At 44.4% G+C, this 23,702-nt stretch overlaps 1 long non-coding RNA gene across 2 annotated transcripts; it reads left to right on the top strand.

Annotated features, from left to right (window-relative positions):
* The first annotated feature begins 752 nt into the window (after window positions 1-752).
* Window positions 753-23,690, top strand: LOC121664080. Of its 2 annotated transcripts, XR_006015866.1 has the most exons (5): window positions 753-839; window positions 9,509-9,738; window positions 17,012-17,311; window positions 17,843-17,969; window positions 22,625-23,690. It is a non-coding gene; the product is annotated as an uncharacterized LOC121664080 (long non-coding RNA). The 2 variants fall into 2 exon arrangements; XR_006015865.1 differs by lacking the exon at window positions 17,012-17,311.
* Window positions 23,691-23,702: the final 12 nt, after the last annotated feature.

Below are 23,702 nucleotides of genomic sequence, written 5' to 3'. Positions count from 1 at the left end.
CAGGACAGGGCAGCTCCGCTGCGCCCCGCGGAACTTCTAGGGATCCGCCTATTTGGTTTGTTTTACCTAAGGAAGACGCGGAGCGCGATGTGAGCGTTTCGGTCCGTGCCAGCAGGCAGGGACCGTCATTCCGAGATGAGGGAGGAACGAGTGAATTGTAGAAAAATTAGGAAAATTCGGGGCGATAGCTCTGAAAAAAAAAATATATTTAAAAAACCTCCTCTCAAACCTCTCCTTGCTCTCCTCGTCCTTGTACAAACTGCACTTGTAGGAGAAAGCCAACACGGAACTCGCTCCTTTCTCCATCCTACTCATCCCTGCCCGTGGGAAGGGAAGACAATTCCTGGGAAATAGGTGTGCATCCCGCCCGGACGCACAGGGAGCTCCTTTTGCGGACAGATGCCGGTACTTCTGCCGGGGCTGGGGGGACCCAGGAGCCCGGCCCGCTCCCCCCGTTCCTGCCCGGGAGAGGCTGGGGGTGCGCGGCCGCGTACCCGGCCGCAGAGGATGGGTGTCCGTGGGGGAAAAAAATACAGGAACGTGAGGGAATTGCGGGTCGGAGCCCTGGGCGCGGCGCCCTGAGCCCTGCGCTGCCTGCGCGGCTCTGCCCTGCCTGCCTCGTTACCCCCCCACCCCCCCGCCAAAGCGAATTTGTTGCATTTCCTCAATTGATTGTTTAGTCAGAGTTTTTGCCAACTTCCTGATGGTTCATTTTCTGATTCTGAAAAAAAAAAAAAAAAAAAAAAAAATGAAAAAAAAAAAAACCACATTTCCTTTTTGACTTAAGAGGGAGAGAGAGAGGAGAAGCGGAGGCTGGGGGCTGGTGGACGCATCGAGCTGTATGTACTGGACTTTTTCTCTTCCCTCTCCCCGTCCCGAAACCCCCCTCCTCTTCCTCTTCCTCCCCTGCTAGCCCGGGGTTTGCACCATCCCCTTCCCCGCTCCCAGCTGCCGCCACGCAGAGCTCCCCCGGCTCCAGGGACGCAGCCTGGGTATGGGAAGCGGCTCTGCAGAGCTGCTGCTCGGCTGCCTCGGGCTGCAGCTCTTGGGTTTGCTTCCTTCGCCTTAAATTGTTTCATTTTTTTTTTCTTTGTTTCTTTTTCCTGTCTTTTATTTCCCATTCCGTACCCTACCCTTGCAGTTCTTGTGGCTACGACAAGGGATCCAACATCAGAAAGAAAAGTAAACACGGAAATCTGTTCCACTCGCCTTTATTTGCTTCGGTTTTCTGTTGTGGGGTTTGTCTGAGTTTGGTTTTCTGTTATTTCGATTTTTTTTTTTTTTTTTTTGAGAGCAGCAAAGCTCCCTTTGCATTTTCTTCCCAACTCTACTGTCTTTAATCCTGCTGCTTAAAGCATAAAAACTGCACAAGAACTGTGCAGTTAAAATCTTGTCAATCCTAAATCTGTATCTTTCTAACAGTTATTTTTTATCCCTAATCTTGCCATACCAGAATATGCTTCAAATTGGTGGTGATGGGGTGCAAAGCTTGGCATAGGCAGAGCAAAGTTCATGGAAAATTATTGTCTTTCAACCTCCTCCAAGCCCCTATTCTGAACTATTTTTGTGGGGGCCGATATTTATCATTCAAATCAGCACAGATTCAGCCCTGGCTGCAGCAGGTCTGGAGCTGCAGAAGCGCATGGCCCTACCCCAAACCTCCCGAAATCAGCGGGAGCTTTGGATCCAGCCCTACAGAAATAAATTTGAGGGAAATCCTAGGAACGGGGTAAAGGAAAATATATTCGGGTCGGAGAGAATGGGGCTTTGTTCAGCTGCAAGGGGGACAGGGGAGAGCAAAATCCCAACTGTTTGCTGATAGTCCAGGGGGTTTTAACCGGGGAATCTCCAACCGTCTTCAATGGGAAACCTCAAACCATCTTCGGATTAGGGCCTGGTTTGGGAGTCAGTCCTAAAAGTTGGTCCTAAAAGTGGTTCAGCCCTATATTCATGTGCGTGCATAGGTAACCGTGCATGTCTGCAGTGCTGCCCAGTGGGTGTGGAAGCATTCCCGGGAAGGTGCACGCACGGAGAGGTGTTTGCAGCGCCGCAGAAATCGGATAGAACACGGCAAGAGCAGTTTAAGACGAGGACAAATTTATTCAGTCTCTGCCCCCGGTCTCGGTATCCCCACGTGTGAGCCGCGCCCTGGGGGAGATGCAAACCTGCCCCGACCACACCTCAGGGAGAGGGATTTGTGCATCCCGGGGTATTTTCACATCCCTCTGCACCCTGGCCACGTCTCCGCGTTTTCCGCCTCACAGGAACGCGGCATTTCCATGGAGATCACAAAGCCGAGCCGTGCACCCCACAGGAACCCCAAATTCCCACTTTAGGGACCACGCGCCCGTGAGACAGGGATGGGTGGGGACCACGCCGCTCCTTCGGAGCTCTGACATCCAGCGAGGCAACCCAGATATTTGTGCAGCCTTTGCTGCGGGGTTTTGTTACTCCGCCATCGCAACCATCGCTCTGTGGAGCTTTTGGGAAGCTGGGAGCGCCCGGCCGGGATCGCTGTCGGGGCAGAGCCGGGCTGCTGCGAGGTGCGGGCTCTCCATTAGGTGGCATTGGAAGTTTGGAGGTGGGACAGGGAGAGCGCGGCTCTGCCTCGCCATTGGGAGCGTATTTATCTTTTCAGCACTTGTTAGATACTCACAGCACAATTTGCTTTATCAACAGGCGGTTTAATCATTTTATCGGCTCGGTGTCTGTATCAGGGAGGAAAAGCGACCCTCCCCTGTGATGCCATGATGACTTTTTACCTTTTTTTTATACCCCTGTTACACCTTTTTACGACTTCTGTATTCTCAGTGCTCTTTGCCTGCATTCTTGGACTTGTTTGTTCAGCCAGGAGACGAAACATTTTAGAAGCTTCGTAGGTAGGGATCAGTGTGGCCCAGACCCCAAGGTGCTCTCCAGAACACATTCTGTAAACCAAGATAGAACCATCCAGGGGAAGGCTCCTTGGGGAGGGGGGCTCACTCGAGCCTCTCCTTGGGGAATCTTTGATAGATCTGCTAATTAGTAACACCTCTAATGATATACCCGATATTTTGGGGGTGGGCATTGTGGGGTGCATTTCAGTGCATTCCACCTGGACGCGTGCACCTAAGGATCCCTAAAATAAATACCAAGGTAAAATCCCTTTTTCCCTTCTAACCGTGTTTGACTCTTGATTTTAAGACCAGGAAAAGGCATCACCTGTCCCCCCCTCAGAGTGTTGTCACTTTTTAACCAATTAAAGGCGTTATCAAAATAATTGGGTGCTGTACAACACTAAAAAACCATAACAATCCACCGTACAATGCAGAGCAGATTATACACAGCCCTTTCCTGTTTTCTAGAGGTTCAAACACCTGAGAACTCAGCCGTGTCTTGCTGCACTCATTGGCAAAGGGATTTTACACACAGCTTGTGGGGGTGTTGTCTGCTGAGCAAAGAAAACGCGAAAATAAGAAAAAAAAGAATTTGTAATGTGTATAGCACGAAGTAGGTTTGGGTTTTTTTTTTTCCTGACTGATTATGGATGCAGTTTTAAATAGTAAAAATAATTAAAAATTGTAAAAAAATAAAACTCGATATTAATCACTTAAGAAAAATATTTTTTCTGCTCACAATATCTTTGTGGGAGTTCTGCTTTCACATCTCCTTCCAGCAGTTTTTGTTACATTAGAAAAAAAGTCCTTCAACTGTTATTTTTTTTTTTTTTTTGCAAAGATAGAGATCGTTTTAATCATAGGATAATGAACCTAATTCAATTTACACTGGTGAAATCTCATTAACTAAATTAGAGCCAGCCCCTTATTTGCAATGAGCAGAATCAATCTCAAACTGTTTACTATTGTTTGTTTTGGTTTTTTTTTCCCCCGACTTGTTGCTGTCATTTAATTTAAAGGGCAGACTCCACATTTATCCTCATTTGGGGAAAACGTTCTAAAGAATTAAATCTGGATTTTAATTTCAAGGCGCTGTGTTTGAATGGCTTTAAAACCTCCTGATTCACAAAGGTTTAATAATAATAACTGTATTATTTGTCAGAATTATGACTGATAAGCTGTATCAGAAATGTTACGTGAAGATATATTCATAATTAAATATATACACATATTAATGACAAAATATATGTTAAAACATTTCTTTTGTTTTCTCTAGTAAAAATAAGTTATTTTAGGCTACAAAATTTTCTCAAAGTACAATTTTTCCCAATTTTTGCCTTCTTTACTGTGTCTTTCTTTCCCTGCATTAATTTTCAGAGCAAATGTTCAAAGCCTGATGTGTTGAACTTCTTTTAATGACCCTCTCTCCTCTCCCATGGGAGGGAATATTCTGCTTGTTTTGACAACTGATGTTTTCAAATCTTTTTTCAATTTTTTTTTAATGTAGTGGGTACATAATTTTATTTCAGTGTGTGACTCAATGACAATTAATAAAAATTTTTCATTGTAGTAGATGAATTTTCTTGACTCCAGCAATAACAAAATGAGTGTTTATGACCCAGATTTATTTTAAAATGTAGGTTTTAAATGCTGTCCCTTTAACATCCACAGGAGTTCAAGAGGGTGAATTAATACCAACATTTATGTTGATATATCTGAAAAAAAAAGTGGGTTTAACTCTTGGGAACCCATTGGGAACATCCCAGTCCAGTTCTGCAGCAATTAAGAACATCGAGACTAAAATTTTGGTTGTTTAAAGGTCATTTTTGCCCCTTGCAGAGTTGGGACACACACAACCATAAATTTTCATGGCTCATTCCATCCATTTTTGATGGAAAGTTGGAGAAATCCAAACCATTTTGCCACCCCTGTCTCCTTCTGCAGCTGAGAGCAGAAGGGCTGAGGCCACGGGGGAGAGCGACCCTGAGCTAAACCCAACCCAAGCCCGCCAGGGCGAGGTGGGATTCCCAAAAAAGAGCATTTCAAATCTGACCCTTCTTCATTCTGCCACGCTGAGCCCGTTGTTCTCTCCTGCACAAAGGCACGGCCACGTTACATTCCCATTCCCAGCTTTCTCCAGCTTTTTTTCCGCTCTTTTTCCTTTTTCTCGAGGTGTGTTTACTTGGGGCTTTGTTTGGTTTTTTTCCTGAGGTAGCCCCTGTCATCCAGCACCAATCTCCAGCACACCGCGGTTTTCCCCCCGTGCTCCGTGCAGTAAGGATGATATCACCATCCTGAGCTGCAACAAAGAGGGCTTCACTGGGGGGGCAGAGGGATATGATAATCAGGGCGAAATCAGAGACCAGATCTTAAACTAGGAGAAATTGGTGAATTTCCATGAAAAATCAATGAGGAGCTGGAATGATTTTTTTTTTTTCTTCCTCCCCCGGGTGGAAGAAAACTGATATCAAAGTCAACAAGCTCCGAGCTTACCCCAGTCTGTGGAGATTTCGACATCCATTACCTGCTTTTGACCTTTAGCAGGGCAGCAGAAAAAGCAGCGCTCAAACACTGGGGAACGGCACAGCACCCACCCAGAGTTTCTCTTTCACACACGAAAACCAGAGGGGAGAAATTTAAATTAATTTTTTTTCTAGCTTGCAACTGGAATCACCCCCTCTTAAAAACCACAGACACAAATGAGCAACGTGGTTGTAGGGATTAAAGCGTTTTCATGGCTTTTTTTTTAAAAAAAGTTTGCTCGCGGCTGAAACTCCTGGAAAGCTCAGGAGAAAAAAACAAACAAATAAACAAAAAAGGGATGTGTAAGCCCCCGGGGTCAGGTTACCCTGCTTGCCTATTCATCACCGTCTCCTCTAGGAATGTTTAACCACATTTTAGGGTCCTCGAAGGCTGTGAATTGTTGGGTTCGACTCCTCTTCGTGACGGCATCAAAAATGCGCAGCATTTCGGGGAGTGAAAGATCGTGGGATGAGGCTTGGGACACTCAAATTGTGGTCTTGGGCAGCGGTGCAAGTCTAAATAAATACCGAAAAACTGCAGGAAAAGTTCTGCACGGGCTTCTAGTTAAAGTATACCGTAATAATAACAAGGGAGTAAAAACTAGGAACGGCCAAACTCTGCTTTAAGCTGCCCTAATGATAATTACATTGTGGTAATGAGTATGCAGGCCAGTTTTAAATAACATAAAGACAGTGGCTCTGCGTTCCTGCCTTCACAGCGTGTCAGTGGGAATAGATCCCTCGTACAATCCTACAGAAATTCCTATGGCTCTGACCTGATGCTTTATTTAGGTGCATCAGCGCTGTAGGGAGGCTCTTGCCCATCATTCTTGGCCCCTTTGAAGCATTTTCTTGCCTTATTCATGGACTTGTTAAAAAGAGATAGAAACCACAGGCTGGCTGTGATGCCAACCTAACCTTGCATCCACCTTCCAGCCCTGGGAGTCTTTCAATCCGGTGCCCTGAAAGGCAAAATCCCGTCACAGGCAAATTTCTGCGCTCAGATATGGGGGGTGAAGCATTACCTGATGAATGAAAGCAAGGAAAGTATTTTTTGCCCAGGATTAAAAAAAAATTAATTGGTTTAAAAAGAACACATTCTATTTATTCAGTTTTGAGTTTGGCTGAGGTTTATTATAAAAATAGTGCCGTAATTTTTTAAGAAACATTTTCTGTTTGGATAGATTAACTGTACACGCAGGCACTTTAGCTTTTGATTCCTTTCAGTAATAGAGTAATATTCATTGCTGGCATCCAAAACTCCTCTTAATAAAAACAGTTTGGGAAATCTTCCATGCCAGACAGATAAAACCTCTTTGCAATGTTGGGGGGGGGGGGGTGATAAACAACTGTCAGAAAATTGGATTTTCTCTGCCCCACGTCCCAGCACTGCAAAAGCATCGTCATCACTGGCAGAAGAGCATCTTCCCCAGTGCTCTGCTGCAAATTCCAGGGTTAAAAAAGGCATTTGGGAATGATACTTCTCCAAGCTGATTTCAATAGCCAGCGTTTTGTGTATTTAGGACAAAAATAATATGGGAGTCAGATCACTGTGGGGCCATCCCTGTCTCCCTGCATTCTCCATCTGGGGCAGCATTCTTGTACCAAGCAGGATCCTGGCACATCCTCCCCAGCCCACCTTGTTCCTTGGATTCCCTCAGGCTCTCAGAGAATTTTTTTGCTTCCCTTTAAGTGTGGGAAAAGCCTGAGTGAAGTAGCAGGGCTGGGGAGCCAGCACAAGGGATCCTTCCCCCTTCCCCTCTGCGCTCGCCTTTGACACAGCTCCTTGTGCCCATTGCCTTCAATCTCTCTGCCACAGGTTTTTGCAATAATTCTTCTGCTGGCCTGAGAAGCTGAGAAGTTGCTTTCTGTCATCTTATGTCTGTTAAACCAGGGCAAGATTCACCTGAGTTAAATTTTTATAGTTCTCTGAAAATCCCCACTGCCCTGAACTGCGGCCGCGGCCCCAAACCCCCACGCTGCTGCTGTCAACTCAGCGTCAGCAGAAGCAAAAACTAAAACAAAGGAGAAAAATAGGAGAATACTGGAAGAAACAAATATTTCACTCCATTTTCTGTGTTGTGGGTGAGGGCCAGTTTGATCGGGCTGGGTCCAAGACTTTGCTATCCCTCTCATCAATCCAGCCTGCAGGATTCATCCCAACCCCAGCACATTTGTACATACTGGGCTGTTACTGGCCCAGGTTTTGCTTGTATTTGTTTCTGCCTTGCAATGGTCCTTTGTAAATCCTGAAGCCTTTCTGTGCTGTTCATTTCAGCCCTTTTAAAAGCTGCATTTTAGTTGTTTTCTTTTTCCTTTGCAGTGTTTTTACTTCAGCACGTCCACAGATGCGCGCTGCCAACACAACTGTGAACGCACCCAAAACTGAAGGCTCAATTTAGCAGCTCACTGCTCTTTTGACATTTTAATTTCATCTCCTTTTTTTCTTTTTTTTTTTTCTTAAGAGAATTAGTGGTAACTTTATCTCTCATCAAATTCCAGGATTTTGTCTAATTCAATTATACCTATGGAGGCTCTTTTCTTCCTTCTTTGGCTTTACCGAAGTGACACAGATGGTTGTAGATCTGTTTCTGAGAAAATCCAAATTACTCTGGAATCATCTGCATTTTTGTTTCTTTGTGTATGTCCGATAAAATCTCTTATAATTTTTCAAGATTAGAAAGCCCTGATCTATTTTTTTTTTACGTATTATTATTAAACTACATAATGATGTCCCATCGTCAGAGATTGGTAATTTGTTCCTGCAGCGCTGGTGATGATAATACAAAAAAATGTTATGAAGCAGCACCTCTGTGCTTTAGCCTTCCTTACCATGTTCCCTGTCAGCTTGCATCCCCTTCTCCTCATCTGTGGGATAGAAATAACCTTGGGACTGGGAGAAAAGTGTGTTTCTCATAAGAGCACAGGACAGGAAAGCCTTTTCTTTAAATCAAAAGCAGTTGGCTGCTGCAAGAGCCCGGAGGCAGAAACTCTGCTGCTGCTGTTGATGTCTGTCAGCCCCTCCACCTGCCCACAGGCGGAATTCTCTGGGGTTAATATCCACCCCAAAGTCCTTACCTTTAATACTGCTCTAATCTGAGGCCTGCTGCAAAGCTCTGTGCTTTCCGTGTGGGAACAGCCTGCGCTTTCCTGGAGGCAGGAGAGAGCGGCCTGTGGCGGTGGAACAGGTCATGGGATATTCCCCAGCAAGCCCCCGACCTCCTGAGCTGGTTCTGCTGGGAAACTGGGCTGGGCTTTGCCCAGGGAGACTCTCCTGCAACTACCTTGGGAATTTTTAGGGGACGTGTCCAGCCTGGTTCTGCCACCATCCTCTCCTTCATCAGGCACATCACAACGTCAGCAGCAATTCCTGGATGATCAGACAGTTCTGACTTTGCTCTCTTGGCAGGGAACGTCACCAATTTTCCTTCTGAAACGTCCTGTTTTGGCCCTACGGAACTGAGATTCTCTTGCCCTGCACAACTCTTTCTTTCCTGGGTAGATGGGAAGTCTGTGTGTGCCCCAAGGCAATAACAGGGATCATCCCCCCTTCTTTGCAACCCAGGAACCCTCGTGTGCTGAAATCCAGAATTTGGGTTGGCAGCGACCTCAAAGCTCATTCAGTCCCAGCCCCCAACAAGTCCAACGCCTCAACTGGTCCCACAGCATTGCTGGTGGTGCTGCATTTGAGGGGATGCAGCCCTGTGAAAACTGATGCTGCTGGTTTTACACGGCTGGGCTCCAAAGTTATCAAAGCCAAGGATGGGTGTCAGCGCCCAGGGCTGGACGCGTTGGGAACGCCGGGAATTCCGGCACTCGCCGGCCTCGTGTGCTCTGCAGGTGGATTGGTATGTGGAAAGGTCACACCTACCAACTTCTTAGGCCTCTGGTGTGAAAGATAAAGCCATCTGGTCACCATTTGACAGCTTAAACTGTAATTACACCATTTGGCCTAGGAATTGCTGGCAGCCACTGTTTGAAGCTGCCGTGATTCAGCTATCCCAGCTCCGAGATAGGCATCGAGCCATTCCACGGAAGCCGGGTTACTGGAATTCATCTCGCCTCATCTCCTTGGCCCGCTTTTTAACCTTCCCAAATTTATCTCCGCAGATCCCTGGTCCCGATTGTGAACTTGGCAGCGGCTGTTTGGCGTAAATAACCCCAGCGGCCGCTAACCAGGAACACCTGCCGGCCCCGTTACCCGGAACGGGAGGAGAAGATGGGCATCTCCAGCGGAATTCCACCGCGGCAATATGGAAGTGTTTAAAGGAAGACCTGTCCCGCTCAGGGTAGCAGAGATCTGAACCTTTAAATTGCAGCCATTCCCGGCCTGACGATAAGTAAATAAACAATTCACAGCTGCGAGGGCTAAACACAGAACACATCTATCTCTCGCGGGCCTGATTGCCGAACAAGTAATTAAGTGGGAAATGTGAGCCCTCGATGTCACGGGGAGACGATAAAGGTCTCCAGTTGTAAATTAACTGAACTCCTCGATATTAACCCTTCAGGAGCCCTTGGGTGGCACTGGGTGCCTCAGCATGGCTCCAGTGCAATTTGCATGCAATTATTCCTGACATTTGCCCCTGGGAATATGGAGCTGTTATTTTAACAAATTAAAAAAACAAGGGAGGGAGTTGCTTTGTCTCTTGTCCCTGAGCTAGTGCAGGGCACCCTCTAAGTCCCAGTTCCTGGCTCTGCCGTGCTCATCCATCACATTCCCGCTGGCACTGTCCCTCCTGGCGATAGCAGAGGTGTCACAAACCCAAAATACATTCAAGCCTTTGCTCAGGCTCTGAGATAAAGTGAGCTGCTCCCCGGGCTGGGCAGATATCCATCAGTGCCTCCGAGTTGTATTCATTCAGGATTTGCCTTGAGAACAAGGATGTAATGAATGACCATAAATTGAAGTAGCACCACTTGTTAAGTAATTCATTAAAAGGGTTGTGGGGTTTTGTTTTGTTTGGTTGTGGCTGTGTTTTGGGGTTTTTTCTTTTCTTTTTTGTTATGAATGAAAACTTTACTTTGCACGGTATTTGATAATTTATTTGAAGGGCTCAGCTCCTGCAATCCTATGACTATAATCAGTGCCTTTTCAGATGCACAACTAATTATTTTAGCACACAATGAAAACTTTGTTAATGTCCGAAAAGTGTCCAGTTTTCAACCCAAGGGACTGCAAACTACAAGATAAATAAAAATAATTCAAAGTTGCATTTTAAAAAATTAATCATTTTTAAGCCATCCAATAATTTTTGGCTGCTAGATACCAACTTGGCAACTTCTGGGATTGAATGAGTTTTGCTCCTTAGGTGATTCACAGGCCTAAATGACCTGTTTGATGCTGGAGCTGGATTTGATTTGAATCCTGGACTATGAAGCCATGAAGGGATGGATCTGTGGATCTGGATCACACTCTGGATCACTCCACAGTCAATTTTTATGCAGACCAAATGAATTCTTGGACTCTCTGGGGAAGTGAGAAAAGTAGGGAGGGATTAACAGCAGGAGATGATGATACCACAGCTTCTTTCCCACTGAAGCATGAGGTTTGTTTGGGACTGGCCTTGTTATTATGAATTTCTTCATATTTAGCTCCCAGACTTTCACTCTTTTCCTGTTCTGAAGCAGCTGCTTACATTTTACAGCTTTACTTGAAGCCATGGCAGGAGCTGTGCTCGGAATGGTGCCGTGGGAGTCTGTATCCCAGGTCAGGAGACCAGACACCAAATCCCTGGTGCATCTTGGCAGCTGGGAATGCTCCAGCAAACCAGGACGGCCCTGCCAAAGCAGCACACCACCAGTGGTGTAAATGGTGGATGGGATCAGAGGATAACCAACCAGGGATCTCCTCATTGACCAGAAGAGCCTTATCTTTCCCCTGTCCCAGAGAATCCATAAAAAACTCCATTTCACACAGCTGCTTTGTTCAGAGCTGAGGCCACACAGAACATGGCTCATCCATTTTAGATCCTATTTGCAGTGAGAGGCCCTGGGAACTGGGCAGGGAGACAGCAAATTTTCAAACCCCAAGCTGTGAAGGAGCAAGAACACTCCTAAAATGTCCCTTCTAAAAGGGAGCCTCCCTTTTGGGTTTCAAATGCTATCTTTGTTACCACCCTTGGTAACCTCGGTAGCAAAGAGCTGAATGCTATTAGAAAAGAGCTGAGCTGAGCATGGGTGGGAAGACAAGAAAACAAAAGGAAATGGAAGTCCTGGAAATTGATTTTCCATTCAAATCTATTATTTTTGCTTTTAATTTTTAATAAGACTTTTTATGAAGTTTATTGCATTGCTATCTATTTTCTTTTAGGGTGTGTTATCTTTTGTGACTTAGTTTAGACTAAAATAAACCTCAGTTGCTAATTAAGGATAGAAATGGAAATCCAAAGATTTGCTTCTCATCAATGCCAAGCAGTAAATCCTTTAATGCTCTGGGATTTTTCTCTATAGCTCTAGATTTCCCACTGGTATTTAGTAATCTGCTGATTGCATTTACTTTAATTCTTTGGTCTTCAGAGTGTTCATGTTGAGGCACTCACTTACAGTAGCTCTGCATGTTAAGGGCAATGAGTTAAAAGCTGTGGGGTTTTTTTTATTAAATTCCAGCTCTGTTTTTCCTATTGAGTTCCCATCTACTGGGTTATATCACATTAATAGGAGTTGTACTCTGGCTGGACAAATGGCAGCGTGTTGCAGTGTCCTGGGGGAGCCATGACATCATTTTTAATTTGCTTATCTGGACTCAGAAAAATAGGAGGGTGTTTGGTGAGAAAGTGAATTTATTTTTACCACTAACTCACCTCTTCTTGCTGTGACGTTATGGGAACTGTGTCCCTGTGCAGGTTACACCCACTGGCTTCTCCCTGGAGGTCTCAGATGTCCCCATTCCACCACCTCAGAAGGAAAGGAGGGATTTAGTGACCCATAAGCCCATTTTTCCAATTCCCTAGGAACTGTGGAGGAGAGGGACACCCCTTCCTTTAATGCACATCCCTCAAGGTTTGCCTGCAGGCTGAGAGAAGCCAAGGAAACCTTCCAGGCAGTTTTGTGGTTGGGTTTCACAACCAGCTTGACACTGGGATCAACAAGAATAGGGACTGGGGAAATGATTTGGAGCAACTTGGATACCTTTGGCTGTGTTTGGATTGCATTAGATCAAACAGGGCTTGATTTTTAATCTTTTTTTCATTTCCTCATTCCAGCTGAGACTGGAAAAGGTGTTCTATTCCCATGGGAGCTGGAAAAAGGCTTCCTAACAGAGCTGGTCTAACCTTTGCTGTGGGTGTCCCTTTTCTCATGGAATTAGGACAGGAGACGGGAGTTTTAGAATGGGAGAGAGATTTTAGTCATATCATTCTCAGTAAATAGTTTACATACAGAGAATGTTGGATAACTAGTTACTAAATCAGTAAATGCTTTTTTAATTTGACCCGAATTTTTAGCATTTTCTGAAACCATGGCTGTGTCTTCTCCAGAAAGATCATCTTGGCATTAAGGCTTTAATAACTTTGTAGAACTCAGACCACTGAGATATTTTGTTTTCCCAAAGTAAAGTTCGCTTTTTTTGCAATGAGAACCTTCAAAATGGAAATGCAACAGCATTTTTTATCATTAACTTACTTATTGCACTTATTCCAGAGAATCACTCATGAACTATAATTTGTTGTTGCACTTTCCCCCTCCTAACACAAGCACACATTTAACTGATCCCACTGATGTTCTTTAAAGCTTCAAGTCTCAAAATTTGGTTGGTTAAACTCTATCAATTTGGGTAAACTAGGTTTGAAGAAGGGAGCTAAAGCCGTATTTTCTGAGTGATTTGGGAAAATGGAAGACTTCATCAGTCTCAGTAGCCTTCGGTCAAACCAGTGCCATAAGCTCCTGGACACCTGGAACAGCTGACTTGGCATTCCAAGTGAGTGAGGACCAAAGGCTCCAGCTCCCTGCAGTGGGAATGACCTAACAGCACGAGGAAGACCTGATTACATCACAGAGATAACCTGTTCCCTTAAAAATAGCAAGGTCAGGGAGGCAATAAAGCTGTCAGCATGGCAATCACCGCTTGTGTTCCACAGGCTCCCCAGGCTGGGGACCAGGAGGGTGGAGACCTCACAACAAGGATGGCCACGTTTGGGTAAACAAAGCCATGGCAATACCCCAGTGCTATTGTCTGCTCAACAGCTCTATTTGTGCCAGTGGTATTTCCAGGTTAGCTCCTCCTAGGCCCATAAAAATCTTCTTTTTATTATTTTTGTTGTTCTTTTAAATTTTTTTTTCCCTGGCTGCAATGATAGATGGAGTGCCCATAAAACCTCACGGCTCCATGTAGGACATCCCCAAGCACCGAGCCAGGTGTGGAGCAACTGGTCATGGAACAGGCTTCCACCCAGGCCTGGGCTTGGCTCAAGTCTCTTGTCCAGTCACTGGGATGTGTCGCTCTTTGTTCACATCCAGCTGTGGGAATATTTCACACCAGAGTCCAGGCCAAGAATGGAAAACCATCCAATCTCTTCAGCTAAGCAGCCTTGGGAGGTGCAGGTGGGATCACATGGTGCGGGTGGGATCACAGCCCAACATTTTCATTGTGCTGGGATGATCCGTTTTCAGCAAAGGAAGGTGTTGTGAAGGGTTCACATCCTGTTGGTGCCTCAGATACGTTTCAGCTATTGCTGTTTTCCTTTGGATAACGTGTCCCTTGGCTCAGTCTCCAGTTTAGCCGGCCTTGGACAATAGGTCAGAGTGATGCAACAGATTTGGGGGCAACTTTTGGACACAAGTGTCAAACTGTGCAGTTTTGATAAGGATTGAATACGTGCAAAGCAGCATCCAGGAATAAAACATTTCTTATCATACCCAAAAATGAAGCATAGACTTGTGCCACTGATAATATGTAGCAAGGCTTTGTCCGTTAAACACCAAGTCTTCAGCAAATTTTGGTGCAATTTTTCATTTGTAAGATACTTTTTCAATTTAAAGCACCAAGAAAATGTCAGGGGTTGAGATCAGAGATGCGAAAGACCTGAAGAGGCATAGGCCTCACGTGAGTGAAATGTGGTTGCAGTTAGAGCAGCTGCCACTGCCTCGCACAGCTTTTCCCTTCCTTTTTGCTCAGTGTTGCAATCAGAACAGCTCCAGGCAGTTACAGCCTGAAATTCCTGACAATTACATCCACCTTGTCCCATCCTGTCCAAGAAATCCGTTTGGAAATGAAGCTTCAAATCCAAATTTCCATTGGTGTTGGAAAGGGTTCAAGATGGGATGAGATTATGAGTGATTGCATGGGATAAAATTGGGGTTGACCAGAAAATTAAGTTGTAGCTAAGACAAAACTTTCAGGAGTTTCAAAGTATATTTGCTACTTTGCATAATATTTTGTTATGTTTTCACATTTACTGATTTTGATGGGGCTCAAAACCACAAATACTGTGAGATGAGGCTATTTCCATGGACTATTTTTGTTCTGTACTGGAGGGGGAAAAACCTGTTCTTGTAGGAATTTCATCCCAGAAAGAAATAAGAAAAAAATCATTTGTGAGTGTTTTCCTAAATGGAATAATTCATCTGAAGCTTGCCTATCATCAGGTCCTAATTACCTGCTGATGTTAATTCCATTGATTGTCCACAGGTGAGTCAGAGTTCTAAGGCAAGGAAGGAATTTAATTGGAATGATTTTTCAGTTTTTGGGTCTATTTACAGACTGTGGTATGTCCATTTGAGCAAAAGCCAGAATGTGAAACTGAAACTCCAGTGTTTTCTTCTTGCTATAATTGGAATCTTCTAAGACAAGATTCCAATGTTTGAAGGTGTTCATTGCAAGGTTTTGGTTCTTTCCCGTCAAGATTTCAATGCTAATATATAAAATATTAAACTAAATGTTGGCCACTTTCTTCTTTCATTGAAGTCAAAGGGAATTTCATCATTTGATTTCAATCAGGACAATGTTTAGCACTTTTGGCTGCCCAAAAGACACCATGGTCCAATCACCTGCTCTGGATCTGCAGGCTGAGCTTCACAGGTGTTACCAGCCCTCCCTGAGCCATCACTTGACTGGAAACAGGAATTTCTCTTCGGGTTGAACAAGTTCTGGTGACCTGAAACAGGACTGATATTTGGTGCTCCTTGGGAGCAGCCCTGTCGGGGAGGAAGTTGTAGGCTGTTAATTTTTGGGATGATAACAAAATCTTTTAATGAAAGGGACGGGTTTGGCCTCCAAGGGTTTTGCCTCAGGGAGAGGGTGTGAAGTGGAGCAGCCCCTCAGCCCTGGGTTTGCCATGCTGGCTGGAAGGGCGTGAGAAGAATGGTGTTTGTGCCTCTGCCAAGCCCTTCCCTGCTGCTCTTTGAGAAACCAAGTTGCAAAAATCTCTTTCCTGCAGAGTGTCACAAGGACTGTCTTGAATTTGGTTTCAGGAAATGATTCAATTTTTTTTTTTTTTTTTTTTTAATCTAGCTTGCACCACATTATTAAAAACTAAAGATATGATTTACATGGATCTGTTGCATGGGGCAGGAGACCTACATCACCTACAGGGATGGTGATGGGGTGGCAATTTCTCTGTGCTGGAGCAACCAGTCAGCCTTAGTTTAAATCCCTTTCTTCATCCAGTGCAACAATAATATCTTTTGGACAAGGGATTTTGGAAAAGTTGAAATGTTTGCTTTACAAAACAGACATAAAATTTCTCCTTCAAGGTGCTAAATTTGTGCTGAGCTGGTCCAAAACACGACTGCATCTGGCTGTGTCTCGTGTCTGCTACTAAAAAAATGTCCTAAATTCCAGACAACCTCTGGGGCTTTGAAATAAAACTCATTAATCCTGCATTTGAATTTAATATTTGAAATTTTATCCTAATCTTTTTTTTCTTCCACATGAATTAACTTTAGAAAACTTGGAAAGGAACACAAGGGTGGATTTTTTCCTTTTTTTTTTTTTTTTTTGAGTGAGAGAGAGAGAGAGAGGGAGAACATTCTTAACAAAGGGTATAAAATTAAACTAAATTTGACCTCTGCCTTTAGCAGATTTTCCACCTGGTCTGTGCAGGAAATCAACTTCTATATAGCAGCTCTTTCATAAGGAATAACATACATGAGTCTGTAAGTGACAGTTTTTCTTGGGTGGACAACAATGTTAGTTACTTTTTATGATTAATTGATAAATGTTTTGATATGGTGCCTGGGCTCGGAGTCAAAAATCACTCCAGTTAGATGATCCAACACTTGGGAAGCTGAGCCAATTACAGCTCAGGCACAGTGAAAACAATTCTAAAATATTTGAGCCTAAAAATGTGCATAGTTGTTAAGGAATCTTACACGTGGGTGTATGGTGGTATCCTGAATTACAACTACTTGGTGGGCCAATTTCTTCAGGAATGCAGGGAAGTGCAGGGATTCGAGACTCTTGCATCTATATTTCAAAAGACTTGGGAAAACAGAAGAACCACATGGGCTCTTGTGGCTGGGCACGTGCTGAGGAAAACCAGAGCATGGGCCAAAATGTACTTTTAGTCCCTTGGGTTACACAAATCCCTTTGCTTTTTTGGGAAGGTTTTAGGTTTCAAGTCTCCTTCCCTTGACTCTTCACCTCCTCTGAGCTTGCTCCTTTCTTTTTTTTAGGCTCCAGAACTTACTTTCTACACCAGGCTTCCAACTTTCGTCCTCAGATTTGCACCCTGACTCTACCCCTGATGGATTTTTAAATTATCCATGAGGAATGGGATTTCATCTCTGTGATCAGGTTGCCCCTACCAGCAGGGTGGGCTGGACTCAGAGGTTTTAGGTACACCCAGCACCAAAAACCTACACTAGACACAGCTCTTGGAGGTCCTCCAAAAGAATAACCTCGTTTGCCATTAGAGTTTAGTTTCTCAGATAACTGGGAGAAAGAAAAAACCCTCTGCATTTGTCTTCCTATGGGTAAGTGAATACAGTGGCATTTTTTCAGTAGGATTTTGGGGTCATCAACTCAAAGACCATTTGGAAAACTCCCTGTTGCAGGTTGCTGATGGCTTTGTGTGTGACAGAGTAGCTCCCAACAAAGTCAGTGGAAACAGAATATCGGTTTTCTTCTCTGGTTCCCCAGCCTTCAGTTCCTAAAACGATACAAGGAAATTTTGAGGAATGCATGCCTGGAATTCAGTGCCAACAGAGATCTTGGAAACGGGCAGATCCTGAGCTTCAAAAATCTCAGGGGTTTTTGGCTGCTCACCATTTTCCATGCAAGGATCTAATCCTAGCCCCGAGCATCTCGTTGTCTTCAATGGATTTTTATTCCAAAGCCAAGCATCACTTAAAAAAAAATAATAGATACAGCTACTGCTGGAGGCTATTTGACATCACTAAGGCCATCAGCCCCTGAAAGGCTTGAGATGTTGGAATAGAATTAGATCTAGATATTACTCCATCTTTTTAGAGCTCTTGACTCTTGATGTATCGTTGTGTCTGCAGAAGGAAGAGAGGAGAGCTGAAGAACATATTTTCAGATGGAAGAGCATCTTTCCTGTCCTTTTCCAGTGAAGATCCAGTCTGCTTTGTGGTTAAAAGTGCAATTTCCTCAGTAATCCTCCCATTTCAGGTACCATTTGAGTGGCATGATACCCCCTTCCTGACCCTCCCTCCATCCCTGACACCCTGTTTTGATCCTGGCTGCTGGATCTAAACACACTCCTGCTTTCACTTCATTTAACACTGGAGGATTTCATCGCTGTTGATCCAAAAGGAAAGTTTCTAACAGCACACTCTAAGCTTTACTGCTCGTGACTTCTTAATCATGCACATTTTATTTCATCTTAAGCTAGCAACTGAACTCTTCTAATAAACAGAGTAAAATCTAATTAGGCTACTGGAGGGGAATAGAAGAATTTATACTCCTCCAGACACACAGACATTAGGAATTCTTCCTCAAACATACACTCAGGCTTCCTGGCAGCCGTCTCCCTCAAAGAGTGGCTAATGATCCTACTAATTTGCACTTAGCTGATACTGCGAGGAGTTCCTCACAGATGGAAAATATACTTCTTCCATGAGATCATACAGGGCAGCACAGCCTCGTGGACTGTGCACAGAGAAAAAGAAATCCCAGCTCCTAATCCCACGGCTCCCACTCCTCGCTGTGTGGTCTCTCTCTCAGTTTCTCCATGTGCAATCTCGCTGCTCATTCATGGGATTTTGGTAATTACTCACTCCTTTGCCTGTGTTTCCAAAGCAGAAGGCACAATTAGAGCACTGAAACACTGTGATCAGAGACTCAACATCTGTAGAGAACATCTGTAGGGAAGATTGACAGCACAGATGAATTTGGCTGATTTTTGGTCTTCATTGGGCTCGTAGTTATGTCAAGTAGTGCTGGTGACAGGGAGATCAGAAATCAACCCCCACGGAAGGGGACACATCTTCCCACAAGAGGCCACAGAGCCAGGCTGCACCCAGCCCCTCAGGGACATCTCCATGCACACAATCATCCCTGGCCTGCACACCCATGGTCCCTCCAAAGGGGTGATCCTCCCCAGGGAAGCGGTGGAGTCACCATCCCTGGGAGTATTCAAAGAACACACAAAGAGCACGTGGCACGTCGGGATATGGTGTAGTGGCATGGTGGTAACAGGCCAAAGGTTGGACTGGTGGTCTGGGAGGTCTTTTCCAACCTTGATTAGCCTGTGATTCTATGATACCTCCTCAAGTTTTTACCCCTTACAACGAAAAGCATCTCAGCCAGGCAGTGGGGTCAAGCTTGGCCTCTCTGCTGATTTGGACTGGGATGGATGTGTCGTGCAAGGGGCAGGGAGTCCTCCAGCAACTTTCCTCGCTGTTCCCTGCAAAGGACAGCCCAGATGTCCCACAGCAGCCCCAGCTGTCCACTGACATTAGGAAACATGGGATATATGCCCAGAATTAGCTGGGAAAGTGTGAATATCATGGAAGCAACAGGTAAACCCAAGGCACTCAACCCTCACCAGGAATTGGTGCTCAAGCCTTTTCCTCAAGCCTGGGTGTTTTCCAGCAGTCTTTTTTCAGCTGGGGAGCTGTCATGTCCTTTCCCAAGACTGTTTAGCCCTTCTGGTTTCTTGTCAGGATTGTTCCTATAAAATCATCAGTCATTTTTTTGGTTTGAAGGAAGGGCAGAGAGAGAATATAGGAGTAAAAGTTAAAATAAAACCAGAATAAAAGCTGGGGGTTGTTCATAAGCAAATAGAATCATAAAATTATAGGATCATAGAGTGGTTTGAGTTGGAAGGCACCTTAAAGCTCATCCAATTCCAACCCCCTGCCATGGGCAGGGACATCTTCCACTATCCCAGGTTGCTCTAAGCCCCATCCAACCCGGCCTTGGACACTTCCAGGGCTGAGGCATCCAAAACTTCTCTGCATAATAAAATAGGATGTGACCCAGCCCCTGGTGATCTCAGGAGAAAACTTTCCATTGATGACATTAGGGCAGAGTGCCAAGAGCTCTGGCCCCTGGAGGTGTAAATGCTTCAGGGAGGATTCAGGTCCTGCTGAGCACAGGTTTGTTCAGGGAAGGGTGTAGCCCCAGGGGTGGGAGAAGACCTGCCTGCTCATATTTCAGATTTTTAAAAATCAAAACACGAAAAGTTCCAGAAAACAAGGACCCTGCAGCGGGCTGAAGCTGATGTATCTTTTTCTAATACATGGAGCTTTTGTGAAATGAAATTCCTGGCCTGAAAGCTGGAGGCATCACTTACTTTTACTTTATTCAGGCAAACCTCCAGCTGATGTGAGAGAGCACTGGGTCATATTAGGATTTGGCCCACAAGGGCGGAGCAGAGCCAAGCTCAGAATGTCACATAAACATATTAACTGGAGACTTGGCTTTCTCCGAGATCCCAGGGATGGAATAGGGCTGTGATCTGGTCTTCTGTGAGGCATATGAGGAGGTTAAACTCGTCCTGCCTAGAGCATTAAGGGAACAGGATCCAAACATCTGCACAACCATCTGTATCATCTCTTCCTCCTCTTGGAGATGTCTGGAATCTTGTCTGTTTTGTGTGATGAGCTAAAATCTGCTTAACCTGTTCTGTGTGGGTGAAAACAATTCAGAAATCAACTGCTGGGTTGTTCACACTGAAGTGGAAAGCGTGTTCTTGGTGCTGCTGGGGTATGAAGAGGGCATATTGTTCATTTAAACCACACTCCATGGTTTTTGCAGCAGTAAAGTATTTTTGAAAGTTTACAGCTGTAGGAGAAATTCCCTGGAGTTTATCCTTCAGTTTTCTGCCAGTCAGAGAGCTGAAGGCACTCCGGTTTGGGCTCCAAAAGTGACATTTTAGTGTTACACGTCTGAAATGTGGAGCGGTTTCGAGAGAGCATCCTGACAGGTTTGGAACTCTGAAGAAATGATTTTCTGGTGCCAAGCTACACAGTCTGGGAAATGCTGCACGCCACGCTCGCTCCCTGTCCCTCTGCCAGAACCCAAAATATAGACTCAAAAAAGAACAAGAAATGTGGCTGGGGACTCTGGTTTGAGGATGCATTTCAAGCAGGAGCTCTCTCTAATATTTAATGTCTTAACTGCCCTCTCAGCCATAAGAATTCAGTAGAAGAGGAGGTCCACGTTTGAGTAGATCACGTAGCAACACCACGGAGAAAGGGAGAAAAGCTGCAGGGAAAAAAATGTCCCAGGTTGAGCAAAAAAACATCTCCAGTGTGGAGGAAATGGTAAAACTTGGGCCAATCCACTGTAAGCCCATTAATTTATAAATTTAAAAGTTGTTTCAGAGTGGTTTGTGAAAGGGAAAGCACGGGCATCTGAGAAGGTGTGGATGCTAAAGCCTTGATGTGGGAGCCATTCTTCAGGGAACAAGAATGCAAGGCCATGCCTGTCTCCACAAAATGGTCAGAAAAAGGAGATTGAAAGACTTTTAGAATTATTGCTTCAAAATAAACCCAAAAGAATGGCTATTAGATGGAAAAAAAAAGTTTGGTTTCTCAGTGTTATTTTGTTTAAGTAGAGCAGAGAAGAGCTGAGAGAGGAACAGGCCACATTTTTGGTCTTAATTAATGGTTTTAAAATGTTCTTTAAGGGGATGATAAGAATAGAGCATCTTTTAATTAAGGCTTGGGATGAGTCAATTCATAATAACTTATTTTAGCTGGTTAGAGCAGGAGCTGCACTGCCATAGGCAGGTTAATCCACGGGAATATCCCTGGAATGTGATTGCTTCAACCCCAGTTAGGGTTGGAAACAGCTCCTTGAAGGGGAACAGCTCAGATGAAGTTCTCATATCTCTCCTGAAGTGCCCTGCCAGGACACCAGGGGAGAGGATCTCTGAGCTCAGCCCCTTCAGATGCCCTTGAATGTGGGAAGCTTCATATTTTCGAACGTTCTGTCACGGATTCGATGACTTTGGCCCAGCACCTTCTGTTTATTGTTAATGAAAGTCAACAGAAGTGTGGAAAAGTACAAAATGTCAACCTATGACCTTATGAAATCCATGGCAGGAGAGAGCAAAGAAAGAAAACCACCCTTTGGTACTCGCTTTGTCCCTCCTGCCGTGTTGGGATCCAGAAGTAAAAGGCTTTTTCTCAGGACTGGGGCTTAGTAAGGCAGGAATTTTGTCTCTCCTTGTTTTCCTTGCAGTTAGTTAAATCCTTAGGCTCCTGTTAACACCGAACTCCAAGTTGATTTTTGTGTTAAAAGGCTGAAACCTAATTTTCATTTAACAATTTTCTGTTGGAGGCCAACATCGAGTTAGTGTGTTTTCCACCGGCAGCCCCCAGTAATTTGGTAGGCAGGAGGCTCACACATACTTAAGTTATTCAATTCATTTTGTTTTACTCTGTACAAGAAACCCAGTCAGAAAAGGCTGATTTATGATATTCCTCAGGTTTCCTGTTACTTTAAACCACCAACATCCTATGGCCAAGCCCTTCACAGGCAGCCAGCACATCTGGCCCAGAGTGCTTCTGTCACCTATGGCCAAAATGCCATATTTATAATCAAGTCATCATAGAAAAGAAAGAATTGATTATGATGAAAAGGGGAAAAAATGGAAATCTAAAAAGGCAAAGTTATCAGTGGACATTTGTAAAAATGTTCAGGTGGGTTTTTTTTCCAAACATACATCCCAGACAAAGAGGAGCCTGTGGCACACTGAGCAGGATTATTAGATATGCGCAATCATCTCTTCTGGCCTAATTAGAAATTACTGAAAGCTTTGATTTTCCCATTTCACTCGTTTTTAATATCTATTTTGTTTCCCATTTGTACAGACAACCCACTCCTGGCTGAAGCCAAAGCTCCATGGTCCATGTGAAATCCCACCTGCAAGTCTGCAACTGCCTGTGAAGAAGTGAGTCTGCTCCTCACAAAATGTATTTTAGCTGCTCTCCTTAGGGATTTTGGGCTTATGTAGTCCCTGGGTCTGGGTTGTATCTGTGTATCCATCTGTCAAATGGGATTAATGAGCCAAAGTCTCCCTAAATATTAACTCCCTACATGTTTCATAAAATAGTCAGAGGCAGAAATTTGGCTTAATGTCCTCCTTAAAGGGAAAGCTGGATTGCCTGTCCATGCTGTAAAAATCATACACAAATCCACAGGGCATCAAACGAGGCTCACAGCACAAATCCTTAATTTTTCTCATAAAACTACAGGTTTCAAACATGCTGTATAATAAAGGGACTGAAAGACCTGCAATATTCAGGCTGGCCCAGGCTGTGAAGTCAGGCAGTGGTTTGGGGTTACAGGACATGTAAACTGACATGAGCAGTGATTTGTGTGTACCCCAAAAGAGCACAGGTAAAGCTGTATTTTCTTCTCTGGAAGATGCATTTACAGAGATTCATTTTTAATAAGAGAGTCATAAAAGAAACCTATAAATGATAACGAACAGAGGCTCAGCTGTGTCAAACCCTGCGATGCTGCTAAGGAAATGGGAAGAGCTGCAGAGTTTCAACATCTTTGAAAATCTGAATATTCACTGAATATTTTGAGTCAGCTTCCTCTGCCAAAGGAAAACGAAATTTTCCAAATCTGTGCCAAACTCTGACGTTCATGAACAGCTCCTCAAGTAGGTTTGGATGATGTAACCAATAATCATGAATCCCTCCTCCACTTTCTAAATTACATCTGGTTGAGATGAATTTTTACGTGGATAACACAACCAAAATCTGGAAGACTCTGTTTGTGCTAAACTTTATTAGGCAGTTACATTATTACATATAAAATTCAAGAAAAAGGAATTCTGACCTGTGAGATGGTGATGCCCTGGCACAGGTTGCCCAGAGAAGCTGTGGCTGCCCCTGGATCCCTGGCAGTGTCCAAGGCCAGGTAGGATGGGTCTTGGAG

This window comes from Corvus kubaryi, unplaced genomic scaffold (genome assembly GCF_017639235.1).
Source record: "Corvus kubaryi isolate FWS band 111438036 unplaced genomic scaffold, C.kubaryi_AGA036_p1.0 37300, whole genome shotgun sequence".
Classification (NCBI taxonomy): Eukaryota; Metazoa; Chordata; class Aves; order Passeriformes; family Corvidae; genus Corvus; species Corvus kubaryi.
The sequence above is the reverse complement of the archived record's forward strand: the minus strand, read 5'-3'. Positions and strand labels throughout refer to the sequence as shown.